Genomic DNA, 21,458 nt, shown 5'->3' with positions numbered 1-21,458 from the left:
GCCTTTTAAATTCAGCATTATCATAACATTCGACTGGGTTTAGACGGTCCCTTATTTTTCTTTGAGCTACTCTTTCGTTTTCTCATGGAGCCATCTGATATATGCTGCCATGTTTACATTTAAACCACCTGTACTGCAAGTTTAAAATTAATCCCTTACTGACATTTAAATTGGAGTTTAAAGTAGTGGTGCAACAGGATTAACATTAATCCAGGTTTACTGTGAAAATGAAAACCAAGATTAAAAGGATGGTTTAAAACTAAACCTGGTTAGTGGAAACTAGGTTTAAAGGGGCTACACCATGAATTTCATTTTTTTTTAGGTTTTTAGTATTTTTTGGGCTCCCCAGTGTCTCTTGTACCCAAAAAAATATATTTTTTTAACATTCAGTCATTCATGCTCATTTCATGGATTTCCTGAATGGGCGTGTCTGAACAGGCCATTTCAGAATGGCAGGGCAAGTGATGTCACTTGCCCTGATTTTGCATTGATGATGGCCAGACAGAATTGCTCAGTAGCTCCCCCCTGCCCAATAGGACGTTTTGGTATTGCAGCTGAAAAAGCTTGGAATGACAGACAGTCAGATTGTGAGAAAAAATATCTGGATGTTTTTTAGGCTTACAACCTGTTTAAAACGTATTAGGGGGCAATATTTATATATAATATATATTTTTTTAATTCATGGTGTAGCCCCTTTAAAGTTTGGTGCAACTGGATTGATAGATAAACCTTGATTTAAACCAGGTTAAAGCTTAATCCCTCTTGGTGCAACCGACCCTGAGAGTGTAAAAATAGAACCAAATGGACCCAGGGTTCATCACCATGCTGGCTTGTGGTGGACATTTTTGTCAACATTCTATTTTTGCCACGGACATACAAATGAGTGGACAATAATATTAGCAGAAACACATACAGAGCTTAAGCCCTAATATACTGGTACAGTGTTCAAGGGACCTTCGGGGTTCCTTGAAGGTGATCTGTAAGGTCCATGTGTACACTCTCAGAGTTAAATGAACACTGAGGATTTTAAAGTGTAGATTTTGGATCCCAGAGACAGCAAATTGTGTCAAAGGAAGGGGTCTGTAGTGTGATGCATATCCATTTGGGGTACTTGAAATTTTAAAAATATATATGTTTAAATAACAGATATATATCATGTCAAAATAAAATGTCTACCAATATACGAGCAGACCCCTGACTCCTATAAATAGTCCAGAGAACAGAAGCAGTGAAGTGTTTCACTCAAGCATTGAGGTATGGATGTGGATGATTATCCATGCAGGAATGAATGCAGTCCACTAGGTCTGATATATCCTTTATATATTGTATATACTTTACATAGTTTAAGGTTATTGGTAAAACTGACAAATTAAGATACTTGATTTATAAATGAGTTGTAGAAAATTAAATGAATATAAAATCTGAAACAATGTGGTGAGAATACATGACTGAACAGAAGTCCTGTTAAAGATAAAAAGATGAGAGAATCCGTGATCTGCTTGTTGAGACTCTTTGATTGACATTCTGCATAATGAGTACTTTCTACTTTTGGTACTTTAAAGTACATTTTGAAATTCTGAGTTTTACTTGTAACAGAGTATTTTCACATTCAAGTATTGATACTTTTACTTAAGTAAAACAATGTCAGTACTTTTTCCCACCACTGCACATGACACTTTGTGATATATATATATATATATATATATATATATATATATATATATATATATATATATATATATATATATTTTTTTTTTTTTTTTTAAATCATTCTAACTGTGTTTTATGAGTGTATGTCTCGACTGCTTCATACAAGTAAGATTCCACAAACAATGGGATGGTAATACATCAGTGGTTCTCAACCAGTGGTCCCGGGACCACCAGTGGTCCTTGGGGGTGCCAGGGGGTCCCCAGCGAAAGGAGTTAACATAGTGTCACAATCACTTTAACCACTTCAAAAATAGCAGATCTACAAGCTCATACCGCGGCACTCGGTGCTGCGCTATGAGCTTGTAGATCTGCTATTTTTGAAAAATCTTGAGAATGTGTGCATATCTTTGAATATATAGATTTTTGAAGCAAACATTTATAACTCAAATCTTTGCTTCTGGGGGTCCCTGGCACAAAACATTTTCAGATGGGGGTCCGCGGCCAAATATATATCAATGTAGGGGTCCTTGGTATGAAAAAGGTTCAAAACCACTGTTATACATGGTATTTTATTATTGATTTAACACGCTTTGAGGAAGTGAGCTTCGCGGCTTCGCCTTCTTCCTCAAACTAACAACATCTGCTCACTTCCTTATAGCCATGGTTCACATGACGCTCGTCTGTCACAAGCATCATGGAACCACTTGTTCCTAGTTTGCGATTTTTTACATTTACAACACGTACATGTACATTAACGTTCAGATTTCAAATATAAAGTGCTGACCCCCAAGCCACGGATATAACAAGTTGAGCCGCAACCGGTCTAAGTACCCGTATCTCCCGTATTGTTCAATAAAAAACGTTTTAATCCGATTGCCGGCCATTTTCTAAAAAAAAAACTCCGCTTTAGACTATGCGACACTAATGGTTGGGAGGTGTATTGCACTCTGATACATTACCCCAAAAAATAGAAAATGGCCGCCGATCGGATTAAAATGCTTTTTATTGAACAATACGGAAGATACGGGTACTTAGACCGGTTGCGGCTCAACTTGTTACATCGGTGGCTTGGGGGGTCAGCACTTTATATTTGAAATCTGAACGTATATGTAGATGTAAGACTTGTAATTGTAAAAAAAAAATCGCAAACAAGGACCAGGAGGTTCCATGACTGCCATGGTATGACAGTCATGTTTCAGGGCGACTCACTTCCTCAAACTAACAATATTTGCTGCTGTCAGTTGGACCTGAAACCAGGAAACCCGACACGTCACCGGGTCTAACGCTAATGCTGCGCAGCAAGACCTCTGGACCTGGTCTGCTGTTTTGTTTGTATCTGCACTGAGCGGTGAGTCAAAGCTGTGTTTATTATCATGTGTTGTCAATTGGTTGGTTCATAGTAATAATGTTTGTTTGTGTATTTGTTGCTGTGCTGCTCCCCGTTAGCATGCTATTGCTACTATCGTTAGCACAACGATGCTAGCTTTACATACAATACAATATTGTAACGGCGGAGAAGTGCACCGCCCCGAGCCGGAGTCGAACCCATGACCCACGGCTCACCAGTCCAGCCAACAACCCCCCCGTGCCAAAGAAGTTGTGGCGGGTGGGGGACGCTATACACACTCTCCTGTCGGTTGTTCACCGCACACGGCCAGTCCCTATAGCAGGGGTCTTCAACAGGGGGTTGAAATCTTTGTGTGATATGATTTTTTTTTTTACCTTAACCACTTGAACCCTAGCATCCCTTTTCTGAGGAGAACTTCAGCCTACAAGCTCACATAGATCTGCTATTTTTGGCAAAGAGTTATCGGCGTAGAGGGGAGAAAAAAGAGCAGACCACGTAAACAAAAAGTTTAATCTGAAACACAATTTTATACAATATAGAGGGGGTCCCTGCTTCATCTCTCTCTCAGCTAGGACGCTATAGCTGTAGAATACATCTCTCGTACGTATGATTCTGACGTTTTCAATCTACGAGAGTTGTAGGGTTCACCCCCCATGGACACAGGGACTTTCAGCACTATACCCCGGCCGTAGACACTCCAAACATGTACAAATTGAAAATAAAGGTGCTTCTCCCCACGCCCCAAATGTTAACTATCGCTACGGGGTAGTAGTTTAATGTAATAATCCATATCTTTCAATAAAGAAGTGTTTTAATGCCGTCTGTGGCCGAACGCCATTTTCCCACCCTCGTTTACTTCCTGTTTACATTGAGTGTAATTCCGGGCTTCACCAGATGGGGCGCGTCACTACCGCCCATTGGGAACTTCCGAAAGAATCGGCCACAGACGGCATTAAAACACTTCTTTATTGAAATATATGGATTATTACATTAAACTATTACCCCGTAGCGAGAGTTAACATTTGGCGCGTGGGGGTAAGCACACGTTTTGTTTCCATGGGGGGTGAACCCCACAACTCTCGTAGATTGAAAACGTCAGAATCATATATATAATGTTGTTACTTTGGCCTTGGTTCCCTTTGAGCTTTTTTTCGGGGCTGTTAAGACGTCTAAAATACGTCTGACGGCTAAAGGCTGAAACCGCGTTATAACTGATCTAACAGTGAAAGTTTGAAGTTTTTTTCAACGTCTATTCTTAGCCTTGACACTGATCAGTGGTTCAGTTCCAATTATTTTACTTCTACTCCCTACATCTCAGAGGCAAATATTGTACTTTTACTCTTCTACAATTATATGAAAACTTACTAGTTACTTTTCAGATATAACTAATGATATTATGAAACATACATTAACCACTTTAGCCTTATTATATACGGGCTATTTGAAAATAGCCGATCTACAAGCTCGCCGTGTTGTGAGCTTGTAGATCTGCTATTTTCAAATATTGTAGTACTTTTACTTTTGGTACTTTAAGTACATTTTTGTACCAATACTTTTGTACTTTTACTCAAGTAAATTTTGAATTCGGGACTTTTACTTGTAACAGAGTATTTCTATATTGCAGTATTGGTACTTTTACTTAAGTAAAGAATTTGAGTTATTTTTCCACCACTGACATTGATTAGCTGTTTTTTAAACATTTATATGTATATATACCGTCTATAGGCGCATGGTGGGCATCACTTCCTGTCGATTTGATCAGGTATCAGGGATCAAATCGACAGGAAGTGATGCCCACCATGCCCTAGGACACCATGGTTCTCAAAGTGGGGTCTGGGGACCCTCAGAGGTCCTTGGTGGGGTTCCAGGAGGTCCCCAGCAAAATGTGTTAATATAGGATCACAATAATTTTAACCTTTTTATACTTTGGCTATTTTTGAAAAAATGTGTGCAAATCTTTGAATATATCTTTTTTAAAGCCAACATTTGTAACTCAAATCTTTGCTTCTGGGGGTCCCTGGAACAAAACATTTTGAGATGGGGGTCCGCGGCCAAAAACATAGCATTTTGGGGGTCCTTGACATGAAAATGTTTGAGAAGCACTGCCCTAGGAAACTTGTGGATATCATGCAGTAGCCATTGAAATGATGTCTATATATTATAGACGCTTTAAAAACAGCTACTCAACATGTTGAAACAACTTTCACTTTTAGACCAGTTATACAACCCGGCTTTAGACGGAGGTCTAATAGCTGACTATATGGCTCACTGGGTTGTTTTTATGGAAATGTTGATGTCAAGGAAAGGACCCCCAGTTTAACATCGTCACCTTGCTAAACTAATGGCCTACAGTAAGTCATTTTTTGAGGAAAATGATATTTTTGCCTAAGTCAGCTCCTCATGACACTGGCCACCTCTGGTAAATCGCCTATCTCTTAATTGAAAAGGATCATGCTGTTCACTCCCCTTTTACTATAATGGCCTAACTCCCTAGTGTGACGCCAAAATAGGCCTTTTTTTGGCCTAAGTCACATGCCAAATCATTTACTGATTTAGGCCATTTTGTAATATTTTTTTGCTTTTTTTTTGTTGGCCTAAGTCAGATTTAAACCTATTTAAATCTCTTATGTTACATAACTGACAGACAGTGTTATTTCTATTTAAATAGTCATAATTTGTTATAAACATTTTGGGTGAAATGATTAAGAAATATCATATAGTTTTGTTTTGGATCAGTTTTTTATTTTTCCTGAAAAACCTTAAAAAATGACTTGGGCCATTAGTTTAGCAAGGCGACGAGATTTATCCTCAGACCCCCATCTGAAAATATACACATTTTTCTCTTATTTTCTTTTCAAGATTTGTTTTGAAATGAGCAGATCTACAAGCTCACAACACAACAACTTTGAATATAACATTGACATGACAAAATGGTTACCAATGTATTTTAGTTTTATTATTATTATTTATGTTTATTCATTAAGATTAATACTTTAATGCAGTGGTTCTCAACCTTTTCAGGCCGCGACCCCCCAAAATAATCATATTTGAACTGGGACTCCCCACCCTGACAAGCACTTGGAATTGTAGGCATTAAATGTAGTTTGACTCGGTTCCACAGATAAATGTGTGAGGTGTTTTGAGCATGTAGATCAGCTATTGTCTAATTCTTTGCCTCTTTCTTAGATATTATTTGTCAATTTGGCCAATGTTTTACCATTTGTTATAGTATAGTTTGTTCATTACTTTAAAAGCAGTAATGGTGTGCAGATACCCTGTATATACTCACCCTGTATATACTCATGCTGTATGTTGGTTTGTTTACTGGTTTGAAGCTAATCATTTGAGGACCCCCCTGGGGGTGGACATCATTGTTGAAATGAAACATTGTAACCGTAGGCTACCTGTGTACATTTGTGAAAATGCTACATTCTCTATGAAGCTGCCAGAGAGAAAGGCAGCAAGCGTATTGAAGTCTCCTCTTTTCAGGGCGTAACATTCTCAGCTGGTTGACAAGATGGAAGGAGCTGCATGGATGCATTGGGGGGCTGTGGAGACCAGAGAGACTGGCCTGGAGACGTTCACAGGAGGAGGAGGAGGAGGAGAACATATTAGCACCCCCCATGGCCTGGAGGATCACAGTGATGGGAAAGTGGCTGGACATCCCAGTGAAACAGAGGTTAGTGGATTCAATGTGATCTCCTTCCTTTTGAAAAGGTTCACCTAGAATGACATGACCATCATAGCCTGGACACCAGGTTGAAAGTCTTCAACCAGATAGGGCCTTAGGGCCTCTACACACTGCCAAATATGTGAAGTGGTCGGGGAGTCATCAGATCGTTAAGCACTTCACACTACACAAGTCTTTTCCTTGAAATCGGCTGTCATATATCGTTGTGGTTTTCACACTATACGCAGGAGTGCACATAACTGGTGCGTAAGTGCGCATGCGTGGTCAAAATGCATGCTGCGTGGCACGTCAGACGAAGGGAGGCCCTCTCGCGTACCAACAGCTGGGACCGCTGGGACAGGAATTTACTTCCTGAAGCCACACTCACACATTCACAGTGAAGGACGCGTCCGCCACATACACACTCCATACACAGCCATTAGGCGGAGGGGGAGGGGACGCATGCTGCACGTGATTGTGCTCCAGACACAGTCAGTCGCACGCAGCAAGCTGCTGGCTGCGGTACAGGCACTCAGAGTCGTATTGGCTGTAGCATGGATCTCCTCGGGGGGATGATCACAAGCCCATTCATACTGTAGGATCTGCAGTTGGCGAGAGAGCCAAATATCAAACATGCTAGAAATCTAAATCCAGTCGGGAAGGTCTCGGCAATCGCATTTATCAGGGGTGGATTTTGCGATCTTGCGTCAAATTGGGGATTTTGTCGGCGAATGCCAAAAAAGCTCCCCACAGCCAAATCGGGTCAAATATCTTGCAGTGTGTAGGGGGCCTTAGCTTAGAGCAGTGTTTCCCAACCTTTTTTTTCACACCTGACATAGCCAAAAGATCCAAGGGCACAGTGTGTACACACACACACACACACACACACACACACACACACACACACACACACACACACACACACACACACACACACACACACACACACACACACACACACACACACACACACACAGAGATTATAGGGCAGGTATAAATAAACCTTGACCATTACAAAATGGTGGTGGTCTTTGGCCTACAAATATATAAACTTGGGTCAGTGCAATGATTGAAGAGTCTGATTTCACCTTCCCAGTGTGGTATGTATTTGGTGATATTCACCTGGTATTCCTAAACGTAACCTCATTAAACTATGCCTAAACCTAACCTTATTCCTAAACGTAACCTCAGTAAAACTGATAATATGGCTAACCCTAAACTTATTTCTAACCTTATCCTCAGTAAAAAACAAATACAAGAATACAAGAACCGCTGGTCCGTGAAAGAAAATGGGGGCGAGCGTGTATTGGGGCGAGTTTTCCGGTGATATTATATTGACGGCACCGCGGCTTGCGAGAGATTTTCTCTGTGGAGTAATTAAACACCACAAACACCATGGTTGTATATGTTGACACAAACACACTGGAGCGATTTAGAAGCACTTTATAAGAAAACTAATGCTTATGTTGATTTAAAGTTAGTACATGCGTTTGAATGTTGACATGCGTTCATGGCAGATTATAATATGGGCATTTGACAGCCCCTCTTTTTCCTGGTACGGTGGACTGGCGCTGAATCTTTTAACACATTTCATGTACTCATCATGGTACAGTCTGGCTGTGGCTTTCTTTTTACACCACCGGCGCCGTGTGCGACAGCGCTCCGGGCACTGTGTGCGCTGCTGGCAGGGCCTGGCAGTGGCAATGTTTTGCTGACGGCGTTGAAACGTAGCGTCTTCTGGGTGCATCTCTTCTTTCCTGGTGGTGCTCTCATCTTGCAGTTGTAGTACTCAGTAGTGATGTGTCGTTCATGATTGATTCGTTCAAAAGAATTAGTTCATTTGCCATGAACCACCACTAGTACTCAGTGGCAAAGCATACTCTCTGTGCCCTTTTTATACAGTACCTGGCAGGTACATATTTGCATTCCTATGGGTGATGGTCGCTTCACTGAATGGACTCGGGCGCGGCTGTGTGTCCGTGAGACGGACGTTGGCCGTATCTATTGACGGACGATAGCGCTATTGTTCCCGGGGTGTTGGGTTCACACCTTCACAGGGCCACTCGGCACACCTAGCATTGCGACGCGGCACAGTAAAGGTCCACCTGCCACGGTTGGAAAACGCTGCCTTAGAGGAAGCTACCAACCACTCCTACAAACCATCTCAGAGCTGGGCTATAGGTGCAGACTCTTTGTTTTTATACTTGCAGCCTAGAACATGCCCACAAACTGTTTCAACAACTTGGGATGCCCAAAAGGAGAAAAAAAGGCTGGCAAAGTACTGAGCTGTCTCTGCTATCATTGGCAGCCGGGGAGATGCTGTTTCTTAATACCATAGAGTACTGAGTGACATGCTTATTGTATCATGAAGACATATGCCATGATTTTGTGAATGTATCCATAACTCTGTGTGTGTGTGTGTGTGTGTGTGTGTGTGTGTGTGTGTGTGTGTGTGTGTGTGTGTGTGTGTGTGTGTGTGTGTGTGTGTGTGTGTGTGTGTGTGTGTGTGTGTGTGTGTGTGTGTGTGTGTGTGTGAAGCAGATGTCTACAAGTCAGGACCTGAGCTCTGCTGCCCCCTGGAGGACTGATGCCTGCATGACTCCCATCTACTGCACTGACACTGAGACAGGCTGTGAGTCTCTGTCACACACACACACACACACACACACACACACACACACACACACACACACACACACACACACACACACACACACACACACACACACACATACATATTCTTTTTCAGGCCTCATAAAGTTTCTGCCTGAGCCTGGTCATACCGAAGACTATGATATTGGGACCCAATACCTCCCTGCTTGGCACTCAGCATTGAAGGTTGGTCCGTATGTCCCTATGACATACTGGTGTCATGTATGAGATAGAAGTACCATAGAAGACAGGAAGCACCTTTTGTAAGAACCATACAAGACTGATCCACATGTATTTTCCAGTATCGCTTGACAAATAAATGTAAAATGACAATACGAAATAGTTAACTACTTAATTACAAATAAATGCAATCAGTTGAAGAATAAATCTGATACAATCAGAAAACACATTTAGTTGTTCTCTGCTGACATAACCTCTCTCCTCCTTCTAGGTCTCTCACTCCTTCCTGTGTGTAAAGAGGAGGTTTCCCCTGAACACCAGGAGAGGAGTCCCAGTGTGGTCCAGGTGAAACTAGAACCTCCACAGATTAAAGAGGAACAGCAGGAGAGTAGTCCCAGTCTGGTCCAGGTGAAACTAGAACCTCCACAGATTAAAGAGGAACAGCAGGAGAGTAGTCCTAGTCTGGTTCAGGTGAAACTAGAACCTCCACAGATTAAAGAGGAACAGCAGGAGATTAGTCCTAGTCTGGTCCAGGTGAAACTAGAACCTCCACAGATTAAAGAGGAACAGGAGGAGGAGTTACCTCAAAGACCAGAGGAGGCTGAATGGTCATCGTTGACATTACTAACAGTGAAAAGTGAAGATGATGATGAAAACAGAGAGACAGAGCCTCTAGCCAGCACATCTACTGAACACATGAAAACACAAGCTGATGTAGAGGACTGTGGAACATCACAACCAACTATTGATGACCAGCTCCTCTCTTCACACTGTTCTGACTCTGACATTACTGAGGACAGTGATGACTGGCCTTCACACTTTTCTGAATCTGATACTGAAGACAGTGATGAGTGGAAGCCCAGTAAACAGCAGTCAGCTTTAAACGCACTGAAATCACACAAGACACAAAATGTGAAAGCACAGAGATTGTCATTGAGCAACAAGCTGTCCCTGACCCTGAAATCATCAAAACAAACAGCATCCGTTAGGAGTCAAACAAAAAGACACATGAGGACTCATTCAGGGGGAAAGTCATTTGCTTGTTCAATTTGTAGCAAAAGCTTTAACCAAAATCAAAATCTGAAAAAACACATGAGAACTCATACAGGGGACAAACCCTATGCTTGTTCGATTTGTAGCAAAAGCTTTATCGAAAGTTACATTCTGAAATACCACATGAGGACTCATACAGGTGAAAAGCCATTTTCTTGTTCAGTTTGTAGCCAACATTTTAGCCACACACAAAATCTGAAAAGACACATGAGGACTCATACAGGGGACAAACCCTTTGCTTGTTCAGTTTGTAGCAAACACTTTAACCAAACTCAAAATCTTAAAAAACACATGAGGACTCATACAGGGGAAAAGCCTGTTGCTTATTCTGCTTGTTCAGTTTGTAGCAAACGTTTTAGCTACATTCACAATCTGAAAAGACACATGAGGACTCATACAGGGGACAAACCCTTAGCTTGTTCAGTTTCTATCAAACGCTTGAACTATGATCAATATCTGAAAACCCACCTGAAGACTCATATAGAGGAAAAGCCCTTTGCTTGTTCGGCTTGTAAGAAAAGCTTTAACCGATCTGACCTACTGAAAAATCACATGAGGACTCATACAGAGGACAAACCCTTTGCTTGTTCAGTTTGTAGGAAAAGCTTCAACCGATCTAACCGACTGAAAAATCACATGAGGACTCATACAGGGGAAAGGCCATTTACTTGTACAGTTTGTAACAAAACCTTTATGCAAAATTATGATCTGAAAACGCATATGCAGACTCATACAGGGGAAAAGCGCTTTGCTTGTACAGTTTGTAGCAAAACTTATAACAAAACTCAACATCTGAAAAGGCATATGATGACTCATACAGGGGAAAAGCCATTTTCTTGTTCAGTTTGTAGCAAACGTTTTAGCCACAATCAAAATATGAAAAGACACATGAGTTCTCATACTGGGGACAGACCCTTTGCTTGTTCAGTTTGTAGCAAACATTTTAAGGTAATTGAAGATCTGAGACAACACATGAAGACTCATTCAGGGGAAAGGCCCTTTGCTTGTTCGACTTGTAAGAAAAGCTTTAACCGATCTGACCTACTGAAAAATCACTTGAAGACACATACAGGGGAAAAGCCCTTTGCTTGTTCGGCTTGTAAGAAAAGTTTTGCCCGAGCTGTCATATTGAGAGATCACATGAGGACCCATACAGGGGAAAGGCCATTTACTTGTACAGTTTGTAACAAAAACTTTAAACAACGTTCTCATCTGAAAAGGCACATGAAGACTCATACAGGGGAAAAGCACTTTGTTTGTACAATTTGTAGCAAAACATATAACAAAACTCATCTGAAAAGGCATATGATGACTCATACACGGGAAAACCCATTTTCTTGTTCAGTTTGTAGCAAACATTTTAGCCACAATCAAAATCTGACAAGACACATACTGTCTGTTCATACTGGGGAAAAGTCCTTTACATGTCCAGATTGTGAAAAGGGTTTCAATCGAAAATGTTCTCTGACAATGCACATGAAGACTCATACAGGGTAATATAAAACTTTTCTAGTTTGTGTGGCAAATGTTTGGTCAAAATAGAATTATTTTTAGTACTATTACTTATTACTTTTAGCTGCACAATAACATGCTTGTTTTCAAAGAAGCAATCGCTGACACAAAATATCTCACACAGAACAAATGCATTAATCTGGTGGTCTTGCTGGAAACCTGATTCATTTTAATTTCAGCAACACAAAATATCTCTCAAATTTTGTGCTTTGCTACTATGACAACTGATTTTCCCTCATGAGTTCAATAAAGGTCTGTCTGTCTATCTACCTAGCTATCCACTGTATACAGCTGAGACATATGTTTGCATTGGTATACTAAATTGAGACTTAATACCATGAAATAAGGCACATTTGTAGACGATATGTTTCAACGTAAGTATTTTGCTTCAAGCAAAATTAAACGTCATGATTTACAAACGGGTGAACAGAAATTCAGAATCAAACACAGGGAGTCATGTTAAAGGTATTCATTCACAGTTAAACGGTATTTATTCACAGTTAAAGGGTCTTTATTCACAGCAAGAGAAGTGGAGGTAGGTGTTGTGGAAGTGAGGCCCAGTGTGTGAGGATGAGGCGAGCTATAGCCACAAGCAACTTGGAGGGCATCCCAACCTGTATGTTGCAATTCTGTCCATTGACGGCTCTATTCATGAGACACCAACTCACCAACAGGCCTATTGCACATCCACAGCCTCTATAAAGGCTTTGTTTCACCCAAAAAATCCACTATTGTCATGTTATGAGCAATCTACTGTAAATAAACTCTGTGAAGGCATATCATTCTTCTAAGTGTGTTTATTTAGCTGTGTTTACACCTGCATTACCTGTGCGCACTCATTACCTCTCCAGTGGTTTTGGGGAGAACTTGTTTTAAATCACTCGATGTCCTTGATCCTTGTTCTTTGAAATCAAAACAGAAGACCTTTCTGTTTGCCACTGCCTTTACTAAGGTTATTGTCTCCGCCAGGAGACTATGTTTTCGTTCTCGTCCTTCCGTGTGTCCACCAAGCTAACATTGGTCAAGCTTCACGTGACACGTGACAGTATGTTGAAAGGGTGTGCTTTGATTGGCTAGCGAGACGCATGATGAAATAGAGTCCTATAAATAGGTGTGTCACTTGAAAAGATCATTTATATCTTTTGAAGTGAGGTAAGACAGGATTAATCAGGAACAGTACTGGCGGAGACCTGTGCTCCGAGGAGCACATTTTCTAGTTGATTCTGCACTCTCATTTTATTGTATTACTATAATTCTCAACTCCTTAACACATTTTTATTGTATACTAATTTTATAATGTGTTTATGTTGCACTAGTACTGTCCTGCTCTTAATGGTTTGTCAAAATCTCACAGCACTTGTATTCATAATAGCAGATCTACAAACTCACGACACGTAGATCAGATTGAACATTTGTGGGGGAAAAAAACAATATAATACAAATAAATACCCATAATTCTATTAAATTAGATTTAAAATGTTCACCTATAATGACATGTTGGTTAAATATAATTTTAGGGTATAGAATGTACCTCTGTATTGGGAAATTAACTGACATAGCAAATTAATTAAGATCATTTACAACTTTTTGTATATTGCAATAATACAATGTGGTTACCACTAAATCCCAAGTCACACCTGGACTTGTCTCACGGCACATACCAGTGGCTCTTAGCACACGGTTTGACCTAGAAGAAAAGTAAAATAGTAACACCTGACCTGAAGAAATGTGTTTTCACTGCCAACAGTTTGGCTTGTATTCATGAGGGTTTTATAAAGACGAAATCTCCTGATGAAGACATAAGAACAACAGTAGCAGCAGCAGCCTTTGAAATAAGTTATTGTCTATTTTACATTTCCTCCTCAAAGACAACTTTTATCGTTTATCTTTTTCAATCAGCAGAATCTTTTCAGTCCACGTATATTAGAACTTACTGCAGTGACACCTGAACATTGAGCAGTGGTGGAAAAAGTACTCATATTTCAAAAAAAGTGTACAGGAAGTGTTAAAATTATGTTTTTATGTGGACACACCCACACCAGTTCATTAATTATACCTGGCTTTCACCTTTCCACCTGAACCAGTCCCTCCGCCTCCTCCTACAAGACCACCCACCTGTCCTAGTCCCTCCTCCTCCTCATGAAAGGACTGTCTATGGTCCTTCCCAGTTGTTTATAAAATGCTCTAGAACAGTGGTTGTCAAACTTGGGTCTGGGGACCCCCAGGGGTCCTTGCGGGGGTTCCCAGAGGGTCCACAGCAAAATTAGTTTAGCATCAAAATCAGTGTAACCAGTTGATACCTGTACATTGTCTATTTGAAAATAGTAGATCTACAAGCTCACAGTGTGTCATACAAGTATACCCTATTGTATAAATAGTCTGTAACAAGTACAAGTTTGGTATTAAAAATGTACTTAAGTAATAGTACAAACTTATTGGCATCAAAATGTACTTAAAGTACCAAACTAAAAGTACTCATTATGTAGAAAGTCACATTTCTCAAGTTTTCAAATATATAAAATGTATTAAAATCCTTTGAAAATAGCAGATCTACAAGCTCACAATGTGTCGCAAAGCAACGCATTCTTAATTAGTCCAGAGAACAGAAGCAGTGAGTTATGAATGATTATCTGTGCAGGAATGAATACAGTCCACTAGAGGGCAGTATCACACTTGAGAAACAACACACACAGTATGTAGAGCAGATATGAGCTCAGAACACAACAGGTTGACCTTCTGTGGAAAACCACCAAGGTTACTACTACCAAGATAATCAATAGATCTGATATCATTTGAAACCACCAAGGTTACTACCAAGTACCAAGATAATCAATAGATCTGATATCCTTTAAAACCACCAAGGTTACTACCAAGATAATCGGTCTAGGGGTCGTGGTATAAAAACGTTTGAGAACCCCTACCTTAAATCAAGACTATAGTAGATGTATTTTATCGAGTCTTCACTTTAACCCCCCCCCCCCCCCCCCCCCCCCCCCCCCACAGTGTGCCCTGGAATGTCAACAGTAAAGCCCGTATTTACATGGACAAATGCCAAATATAAGGTGCTTACCCGCTTGCCCCAAGTGTTAACTAGGTGTCCGGAGTATTTGTGTAATGTATTAGTCCATATATTTCAATAAAGAAGTGTTTTAATCGCGTCTGTTGCCGATATTTTCGGAACGTTCCCAATGGTGGTGGCGACGGAGCGCGTCTGGTGAAAGCCAGAATTACACTCAATGTAAACAGGAAGCAAACGAGGTGGGCGGGGGGGGGGATGGCGTTCGACCACAGACGGGATTAAAACACTTCTTTATTGAAGAATATGGACTAATACATTGGACAAATACTCCAGATACCTAGTAAACATGTGGGGCAAGCGGGTAAGCACCTTATATTTGGCATTTGTACATGTTCAGAGAAATACGGGCTTTACTGGTGGCATTCCGGGGCAAACTAGGCTGGTGGTCGCTAAGACTCTCGTAGATATATATATGGCAACATCGATAAAATACATTTATGAGTCTTGATCTAGGGCTAGTGCGGAGCAAGACTCGTCTGCGGTTTTGTTTACGTTTCGTAAACCCTAACCTGGTGATTATTAATGTATCTGCACTAAGCGGTGAGTCAAAGCTGTGTTTATTATTATTATTGTTCATTGGTTGATAATAATGTTTATTTGTGTATTTATTGCTGCTCCCCGTTAGCCACCGTTAGCATGCTAACGTTACAACGGGGTGCATTTCCGTTACGACGGTGTAGTCTTGGCTAGCTTCTGCTAGCCCTGAAACGGGTGCATTTCGCCTTTCCGACATGTCGCCTTTCCTGACTGCCATACCATGACAGTCATGGCACTACTTGTTCCTATTTTTTTTTATTTTTTTTACATTTACAACCAGTTTATCTACATAAACCTTCATATTTCAAATATAAAGTGCTGACCCCCCGGCCATGGATGTTATAAGTTAAAGCGCCTGGGTCTAAGTATCTGTATCTTCCGTATTCTTCAATAAAAAGCGTTTTAATCCGATCGCCGGCCATTTTCTCCGAATTATCTCCATATGCTTTCAACAACGCGCCACTATCGGTTGGGAGGTGTATTGCACCTTGATACATTGTTAAAATGGCTGGCAATCGGATTAAAACACTTTTTTATTGAACAATACGGAAGATACCGGTACTTAGACCCTTGCGCTTTAACTTGTTACATCCGTGGCTTTGGGGTCAGGACTTTATATTTGAAATCTGAATGTTTATGTAGATGTACGGGTTGTAAATGTACAATTTTCAAAAGACGGGAACAAGTAGCGAATGGAGAGTGAACACCGTCATGATGCACCCGTGAACCATGGCTAACCTGCTGCTAGCTTTGATAAATCCACACTTGAGGTGGTGGTGAGACAAATACAAGCTTTATGTCACACTATCATCATCTTCTATCTATTCTACTGCACTGAGCAGCAAACACACATTTAGACCAGTTGTCTGAATGTTAAGGCTTTTGCTTAGATAGGGATGTTTACAGCTAGCATCGTTAGCACAACAATGCTAGCTTTACAATGTGTTATCAGAGTCAGAGTGTTTTTATGGAAAGTAGCTTAATTGTAAATATTGGTCGTTGCAGGTTGTGTTTTTTGGACTTTAATTGTTTCTACAGTGTAATTGTATATTTAGGCTTGTTTCATAATGTTGTTTAAACCAGTGGTTCTCAAACATGTTCATGTCAAGGACCCCCAATTTAGCATGTATTTTTCCACGGACCCTATAAATATACACGTTTTTCTTCTTTTTCAAGATTTGTTTTGAAATGGCAGATCTACAAGCTCACAATACGTTTGAAATGACCAGATCTACAAGCACACAACACGTTTTAAATGAGCAGATCTACAAGCTCACAATGCCTTTTAAATGAGCAGATCTACAAGCTCACAATGCGTTTTAAATGAGCAGATCTACAAGCTCACAATGCGTTTTAAATGAGCAGATCTACAAGCGCACACCACGTTTTAAATGAGCAGATCTACAAGCGCACACCACGTTTTAAATGAGCAGATCTACAAGCGCACAACACGTTTTAAATGAGCAGATCTACAAGCTCACAACACATTTTAAATGAGCAGATCTACAAGCTCACAACACGTCACATCGCGACACTTTGAATATAACAAAATAGTTACCAATGACTTTGTTTATTAACAATGTGCACTTGTTATTTTTATTTATGTTTAAGATTCATACTTTAATACAATGGTTTTCAACCTTTTCAAGTTGCGTAATATTTGACAATTTGGCCACTGTACAATAATCCAAGCTTCCAGCAGGGAAATGTGGATTATTAGTGCCATAGTAATGTGCTTTTATTTCCTGCATTAGTTAAAAATGTTCTATTAAAGTTAACCCTGATGGGACAAAAATAGGCAGTAGTAGAGAGAGTCAATTCAATTCAATTCAAAGGGCTTTAAAAAGAGAGTCACAAGCTGATCTAACAGCCCTAAGCAGATGTCCTGCTGTGCTATGAGCTTCAAAGGGACCCTGCATACCAAGGTGGTGATAGCGGGGGCAGGTTAGATAAGGACTAGGGCCTTTGTGTAAAAACAGGGTTAATGGCTGACTGAGCAGACGGCCAGAGCCAGCCTGCCCTGTGGTAACAGGAAACCAGTGCAAGAACGCAATGCTTGTGGGAAATCAGAACATCCTGTTGCTTAAGTCCACCCCAGAGGCGGAACTTATATGTATGGGAACTAGAAGTTGATAAATAGGTCTTGTCTTGCTAGAGAGCTTCAGATTCGAAATGACTGGGCCGTGAGTTGTTCTAAATATGGGTTTGGAGCCACTTACTGACAAATGTACGAGACGAAGTGTCTGCAGGTATCAGTGTTAGTAGTTGACAGGATGTTATTGCTGCGTTCGTCATTTTCCATTGCGAGCTCCGAGAGACTGACGGTATGAATTGAGTTGTTGTTTATGTTTCCTTTTCTAGGTTTATAACCTGACGTGTTAGTATGTTTGTATTGTATTGTATTGTTAGTATAATAGAGATCTAATTAGTTGCATTGCTTGTGTGACCGGCTAGATAATTGAACAACAATGGAAACAAGTCCCAGGACTTTTTTTGTGTTATCTGTTTAGTTCAAATGGCTGCCTACTGTACCTCGTGCTGTTTACATTTCAGAAAGCGTATTGAATTGAGGGCATTCTCAGCTGGTTGACAAGATGGAAGGAGCTGCATGGATGCATTGGGGGGCTGTGGAGACCAGAGAGACTGGCCTGGAGACGTTCACAGGGGGAGGAGGAGGAGAACATCTTAGCACTACCCATGGCCTGGAGGATCACAGTGATGGGAAAGTGACTGGACATCCCAGTGAAACAGAGGTTAGTGGATTCAATGTGATCTCCTTCCTTTTGGAAAGGTTCGCCTAGAATGACATGACCAACATAGCCTTGATGCCAGTTTTTTTTTTTTAGTGTGTGTGTGTGTGTGTGTGTGTGTGTGTGTGTGTGTGTGTGTGTGTGTGTGTGTGTGTGTGTGTGTGTGTGTGTGTGTGTGTGTGTGTGTGTGTGTGTGTGTGTGTGTGTGTGTGTGTGTCTGTCCATAAAAGTGTCTGACTCTGTATTAGAAACAGGCTGCACCTTTTACCTTAGCTTAGAGGAAGCTTTTATGAACACGGACATTAAATACCAACCTCTCCTACATACCATCTCAGAGCTGGGCTATAGGCGCAGAGTATTTATTAGCAGCCTAGAACATACCCACAAACTTCAACAACCTGGGATGCCCAAAAGGAGGCAAAAAGGCTGGCAAAGTACTGAGCTGTGTCTGCTATCATTGGCAGCCGCGGAGACGCTGTTTCTTAATACCATAGAGTACTGAGTCACATGCTTATTGTATCATGTAGACATATGCCATGATTTTTTTATAAGAAAGGTTGCGGTACAGAGGATGCGGTTGTCACACTGGTCCACTTCATTACAAAACACCTAGATAAGTCTAATAAGAATTATGCAAGGGTGCTGTTCTTAGACTTCTCTTCAGCTTTCAATACAATACAGTCTGATATTCTGGTGTCAAAGATGGTGCAGTTGCAACTGAATCCATACTTAATTCACTGGTATGCTTCCTTCCTTACTAACAGAGTACAGAGGGTGAAAGTGAACAAAACCCTCTCCGCAGCATTAACTACTAATGTTGGTGCTCCCCAGGGTTGCGTAAGCTCAGCTGTACTTTTCACCCTTTATACTGACAGCTGTCGTACTGAGGAATGTCTGTCTGAATGTCGCACTGACAAAACAGACCAATACATTCTAAAGTACTCTGACGATACAGTTTTGATTTCCCTTTTGGATAGTTCCAGTGATCCTGGACTGCACCAACACAGAGTAAATAAGGTGGTGGAGTGGAGCGATAACAACGCTCTTATCATTAACACAAAAAAGACAGAGGAGATTGTTTTTGGTGCCCCACTAGAGATACACAGATCCCCCATAACTATTCATAGTGAACAGATCAACCAGGTATGTTCGTATATATACCTACGAGTAGTAATTGACCACCTTCTGTCATGGAAAGAACAGATTGAATCAGTGGGTAAGAAGACAAAGCAAAGAGTCTATTTCCTTCGCCGTTTGAGATCTTTTGGTGCTAGTAGACAGATTCTTCTTTTGTTTTTCACTTCTGTTATAATGATTGTTCTTCAGTACTGTAGTACCACCTGGTATGGATGTCTGTCTGTAGCCTTAAAGTCACAACTGCTGCAGCAACTGAACATTTGTTCAAAGATTGTTGGACAGCCACTTCAGAGGCTCTATACAACTACGTATAATGATAGTATGATAAGGTTGGCAAGGAATATCACTTCAAACACTAGCCATGCTTTGTATGGAGAATATAGGTTGCTGCCTTCAGGAAGGAGATACGGTGTTCCTACATACAATAAGGTCAAACTGAAGAGGTCCTTTGTCCATCAGACGACACTGAGGCTTAATCAGGATTTATAGGCCAAGGGTAGGCTGAGAGGTGGACATTGCTCTTGTCTTTGTATGTCTTTATGTATGTATTTTGTATTGTGTTTTGTTTTTCTTGTGTCACTGTTTATTGTTGCATACATGGCTGCTGGGTCGCAAGACAAATTTCAGTGTGAACTGACAATAAAGTATTATCGTATCGTATCGTATTATAACTGTACCTTTTAATGTGTGTGTGTGTGTGTGTGTGTGTGTGTGTGTGTGTGTGTGTGTGTGTGTGTGTGTGTGTGTGTGTGTGTGTGTGTGTGTCTGCGCGCACGCGCGCTATAAAGCAGATGTCTACCAGTGATGTCCATCTATCCAGTCACAACATGTTTCCTCAGCACTGCATGAATTCCTACGTCTCAGCAGCCCTGAGTCAGGACCTGAGCTCTGCTGCCCCCTGGAGGACTGCTGCCTGCACGACTCCCATCTACTGCACTGACACTGAGACAGGCTGTGAGTCACTCACACACACACACACACACACACACACACACACACACACACACACACACACACACACACACACACACACACACACACACACACACACACACACACACACACACACCTTTATCCAGACTTTGTCAAGAGCAGAGTACATCCAGGGAGGTCTGCACTGAAGGCAAGGACGCCATAAAACGTGTTGAGCAGCATCTGGTCAACATTTTATCCTGCTAAACATGAAACACATTTCTGCTTCACTGTCTCAATGTGTGGAAAATGTCCATGTGCTTCAGCATGACTGAGCACAATGTGGTAAGATATACAAATGACTGGAAGTAAATGGATCCAGCTGAATATAGTCATTAGTCACCGATCAAACTTAAAATCTGTCTGGCCAGTTCCATAGTTTGTGGCCTTGTGGTTACAGTGTCCGCCCTGTCAGGGTTCAGCCCCCAGCCTGGTCATACCAAATACTAGGAAAATGAAACCCAATGCCTCCCTGTATTGCACTCAGCATTGAGGGTTGGTCCCTATGTCCCTATGACATACTAGTGTCACGTCCAGGTGATGTTCTTGTACATCAAGCAGCCTCACGCTACAGAAACGGGAGATAGAAGCACCATAGAAGCACCATTGAAGACTGGGAAGCACTAGCCTTAGATCAAGACTGTCATAGACAGGGGTGCACATAACTGGTGCGCAGGTGCGCATGCGCACCCAAAATAAAAAATGCGCACCACATCAGGCGACGCGAGGCGCTTTTGTGCACCAACAGCTGGGACAGGAATTTCCAAGCTTTTATTTTTTAGCAAAACTAAAAAATAAAAGCCTGGAGATCGAGGCTAGGAATTTACTTCCTGAAGCCACACTCACACAATCACTCTAAAGCACCCGTCGGCCCCATGTACAGCCATTAGGCACAGGGGTAGCGATATGACTCGCGTC

The sequence above is a fragment of the Gymnoscopelus microlampas genome (assembly GCF_963454915.1).
Source record: "Gymnoscopelus microlampas genome assembly, chromosome: 7".
Taxonomy (NCBI): Eukaryota; Metazoa; Chordata; class Actinopteri; order Myctophiformes; family Myctophidae; genus Gymnoscopelus; species Gymnoscopelus microlampas.
The sequence above is the reverse complement of the archived record's forward strand: the minus strand, read 5'-3'. Positions refer to the sequence as shown.